Source organism: Lepidochelys olivacea, assembly GCF_965140295.1.
Source record: "Lepidochelys olivacea isolate rLepOli2 genome assembly, chromosome: 14".
Taxonomy (NCBI): domain Eukaryota; kingdom Metazoa; phylum Chordata; order Testudines; family Cheloniidae; genus Lepidochelys; species Lepidochelys olivacea.
Window position 1 is genome coordinate 21,046,781 of NC_140424.1, and position 5,054 is coordinate 21,051,834.

Genomic DNA, 5,054 nt, shown 5'->3' on the forward strand with positions numbered 1-5,054 from the left:
TTAGCACAACATCACTGCCAGTGAGCATTTTGTATAATAGTGTCAATAGCACGTTCCTGGGTGTAGATATCCATGCATGCAATATCCAGGCTAAGATGAAGCTGTTCTGATTTTCCCAGTTAGTAAAAGTAAGCAAAATTTTAGATTTTAGAATTAGGATGGAGGCCTCTAACATATTCTTGCAGCAGGGCCCTCTGGGGCTTTGTTACATCCCTTCAGACACCGCAGTCAAACCCAAGAGAGGCTTGAGAGTTAAGCATTAAAACCCTCACTCTGCTGCCTTTTTGTAGCCCACCATGTTCTTTATGGGGAAGTAATGATGGGAAAATCCAAAAGTTAGCCAGAAACATAAAAAGAGAACCTGTGGACAAGTGTTTCCTGGAAGTGCAGAATCTCATTGGAACTCCATCCACCGGGGAGAATTATTAGGGGAAGATTTATTTCCACTGGGATGCCAGGCTTTTAATATTGCCCTTTTGAATAATACACATTTAAAGAGGTTAACACCACTTATTTCTCCTCCGCCTGCCTTTACTGGCTCGAGTGTACCTCATGGCATCTGCTAGCGGAGGCAATAAAACATGGCTTTTTTTTAACCTCCTGCACCGCTGTGCAAAACAGAACCGCCCTGAGAAGGCAAACAGCTGAGCAGCAGTTCAGCACGCTGTCCCATTTAGGAGCCCCAGGCTTGACTGTGGGCCGAGGATTGCATGTAACTCTGTGGGGGAGGGGGACCACAACTCCTCCAGGAACTCAGAACAATGGTCGGGGGGGGGGGGGAGAAGAGGGGTGTGATTAGGCAAATTCACTAAAGTCGTAACATCTCCCAAGACGCAGCACAATCAGCAGGTGGTTGCATGTATTGGTTCAAGCAGGATTCTTCGGAGACGAACAGACAACGAAAGGACTTTTGGATAAACAGCCTGAGTTGAAACTGACTCAGGGCCTTTTTCCTGATCCTGCAAACAGACAGGACCTTCAGTGCAGGAGGGGGCCCAACCTTCCTGGGAAGGGCTGGAAGGACTTTGGCCTACTGAGCCCCCCTAAGACTGATGGATGATATCTGGAAGCTTTTAGCATGCATATAGGAACTTTATTGCTTTATATTTTCTCTATAGTGCTTTAACCTTAAGAATACACGTGCTTGCTTATAATGAGTTGTGTGGTAACTTGCGACTGCTAGCACTTACAGCTGTCCATAGCCTTCAAAGAGAAAGCAATGCACTGACACTGGCCTGTTTAGACAGTCTGGCTTGCTGGGGAATATCACCGTATAGGCAGGGAACAGTTCAGCCTGGAAAAACCCCTGGTCAGGAGAGGGAGACATGGGTCTCTGTACAAGAGAGGTGACAGCTGAGGAGCCAGGAGCCTCGAGTGGGAATACTGGTGCAGTTGCCTTGAATTGTGACCTAAATGAGTGAAAAATGATGGTCTGGCAGATTTCTACACTTGCTCTGCACATGTGAATCATGACACAAAGTGCAAAGCAGAGGAGAATCAGCTTGAGGGGATCTAATCTGTCGAGTTGTCTCATGAGATGGCTGGGAGAAATGTTTTTTTTCTAGGGAGCCTTTGATGGCCATGACATTTCCCCAGGTGACCCTCCCCTTACACCTCAGGGGCCAATACCTGAAGTTAAGAGCACAGGAAAGGGAGCAGTGGTTCGGGTTGGACATGGTGCCAAAACATTGTGTACAAGCTACACCCCCAGGCACACAGCTCTGCCAGGGCATCGATATGCTGACCATGCAAAGGGCCCCTGCTATTGCAGTCTAGTTAGCGGTCTATCCACACAACTCAGCTAATGCTCCTAAATTCTGATCCCGCAATAACTCACACATGCAAACATCTACCAAGATACCTTCATCCCAGTGCTGCAACAATCCTGCATCTTTCATCTGCACTTCAGTCCTAACACTGACAGCCCTTGTTGCAGTCCTATCCTCCCCCTCAGCCCCCTTTTCACACAGCTCTGCCAAGGCACCTTCCTTCCGGCACTGCATAAAGGTCCCATTATTGCAGTCTTCGCTCTCTGCTGAGCAGACACTCTCAACCTTGTGCTAAACCTGGTGGGGGGCTATGGCGATGTGAACAAAGTGATTTTCCCCTGTGATCTGAGCCAAGACTGGATTTTGTGACTCCAGGTATCAACAGCAAGGACATCAACCCACCACACCTTGGAGCTTCTTGTGTACATTTTTTTCAGTGCACTATTGAAGCTGTTATACCTGGAGGCCCAACACACAACCACACCCACCCACCCACAATTCATGTAACTAAGCTGTAGTAAATTCAGGTAGACTCCAGGTGGGAGACTTAACCATTCCATAGATAAGCCAGTTCAGATTCCCTGCAGGACTCAAAGCCATTCTCAGAGCATTCCAGCTATTTCTCTTCTGTCCCAGACTGCCATATAATATTAAAGGAACATGCGGTTCAGATGAAGTCTGGAGTAACAATCCCCACTAAATGGCCTCTGGGTTTGGTCATCTTGGAAGCTGAGATACTGAACACCAGCAGTGCCCACTGAGTTTGGATGGATGCTCAACATCTCTGAGAACTGGGCACCTAAAAAGCAAGAATCAGTGGCCACTTGTGGGGGAAAAAAAATGTGGGTCTTGAGTCGGGCATTGAATGGATTTTTCGGTTCACAGGTAGTTGGGGGGGTGAATTGTTTGGGGTCAAATTAAATGTTTCATTTTGATTGAGTATTTTATGGTCTTGTATTTAAAATAAAAATTGAAAAAAAAAAAACCCTGCCCACTAAAAGCAGTTTTGACACACTGTCCCCTGCCCAAAAAGAAAGAAAAAAAAAAAAAAGCAAAGCCCCAAACCATTTTGATTGATCTAGAATTTGTTTCCTCCCTTCCCCCAGAAGAATTATTTCCCCAAACCAGCATGAATTCAAAAGACAGTGAGGTGTCACCAAACCTGCATTATTCCCCACCACCACCCCCGAGTGAAAACTTTTGCTCGGCTTTAGTCCTGACCTCTCCATGTACCCATTTCCACCCATGAGCTGCCGCTGATAACACTTCTTTACACTCACAGGAAGAAGAGAAGGATTCATGTCTGTGGAAGGGTGCAGGAAGGCAAAGGCTAAATATTACAGACACCTAATCTAGCCTTCTGCCTTCGAGGTCTCTACCACACTCATTACCACAGTATCTAAGCCCCTGGATACAAGATGCTGCTTCAGTGAAAGGTGCAAGTTCTTATTATTTCACAGCATTACCAGGGTGAACACAGACCATATGAAAAGCATGTTCACTGTGTCCATGCTGTGCACCACTGTGTTTGCTTAAGTTATTACATGGAGTGTAACATTAAAAGCACATAACATCCACCCCCACAAACCCCTCCAAATCCAGCCTCTTTGTTTTGACACTTTCCACTTTCAGTTTATTAGTGGCTCGGCCACTGGTTCAATAGCAGCATTGATAACTTTCCATTAGTCTTGACTGTTATGTATTGGGGGTTATTAAATCAGCTGGCAGGTATATAAATCTACTAGACACTCTCCTCCTCCTCCCCTTTCAGTTTATTTTCCTCTCTCCCTGGCCTGCGATGCCAGCACAAAGGAGCAGGGCATGAACGGATGCATGGTTGATGTCCCTTGGAAGGGAGTTCCACGTTTTGCTGAAGCAGGTGTGGTATAAAGGGGAAAACAATGGGACTGGATGAACCCACGCAGCCTGGTGAGGAGCTAACAATGCTTTCTCCCCTGCTTGGAATGGGGTGGGGATGCTGATGCACACCTGGGACCGATCTCAGAGTACATGCTGACAAGGACGCAGCAGCTGGAATGCAGTGGGGTGGGGAAAGGAGGATCAAGACATGTCATTGTGTGAAGTGGTGCCACATTCCCCACCATGGGGCTGCTCATTTGAGCCTCTTGGCCTGATTCTCATCTCATCTTAATTTTTCCAGTGAGAATCAAGAGTAACTGGATAAGCGTGTCCCATCCCCCACCAGTCGTAGTGTGGTTTGAATGCCTGATCACGTGAGGTAAACGTCCCAAGCGGGAGTGAATGGCACACTTTCCTAGTGTGCTATGTCTCCCTCTAGTGGCTGGTCCAGAGAGACAGTAAGAGCCTTCCACTGCTACTAACTAATGGAGTCACGTCTTTAGCTGCAGAGGCCGGTTCTTGGGTGCTGTGCGGGAGGACTGGGGAGCTATCCCGGATAATCATCTATGGAGGCAGGTTTCTATTTTAAATTTTCTCACAGGAAATGTATGGACTCAAACCACCAGCTGGCCACACCCTGAAGTGATCCTCAAGGTGGATGTGAGCATAAAGAATGCAATGTCTCTCTCCCTGGTTCTCTCAGGCCACTTCCTCCTTGAGACAAAATAATAACAGCTTATATAGCACTTTTCATCAGCAGCTCTCCTTTGAGAAACACTTTGAGGTCTGTAAAATGGGGTTAATGATACTGAGGGGAAATGGAGGCAGAAGCAACATGACCAAGGGCAGTCACCAGGTGAGTGGCAGATCCAGGAACTGAACCCAGGTCTTCCAAGTCCAAGTGTGCCCCCCACGAGACACCACCACTTCTCACCAGTTACACAGCAAGGAGAAACTATTACTATGATCCACCCTTGAAAGTTCTAGCATTTAGCCACATCCATGAAGCTACTTATAGTAACTGAGTGGCTGGTACCAGCTGTTTCAGAGGAAGGTGCAAGAAACCCTGCAGTGGACAATTATGGAATAAGCTGCCCGCAGGGGAAATTCCTTCCCCAACCCATAAGAACATACGAACCCCTATCAGTAAGGCTTATATCATGACACATGAGGGTCAGATCCCTTCCTAACTTGTATGGGGGTTGGTTTTTTAGGTATTGTTTCTAATGGAAGTGGGGATTCCATCCATAGAGAGATCTACCACTCTTGGCCTCCATGATATCCTTTGGCAAGGAGTTCCATGGGCTAATTATCCATTGTGTAATAAGTATTTATCCATTTTAAAATTGGAACAAAAATTCTTTAAGCTTTCCACAATGAAGCTAAACTCTACCGAAACAAGAGGCCAAAAGGGTAGGAGAATCA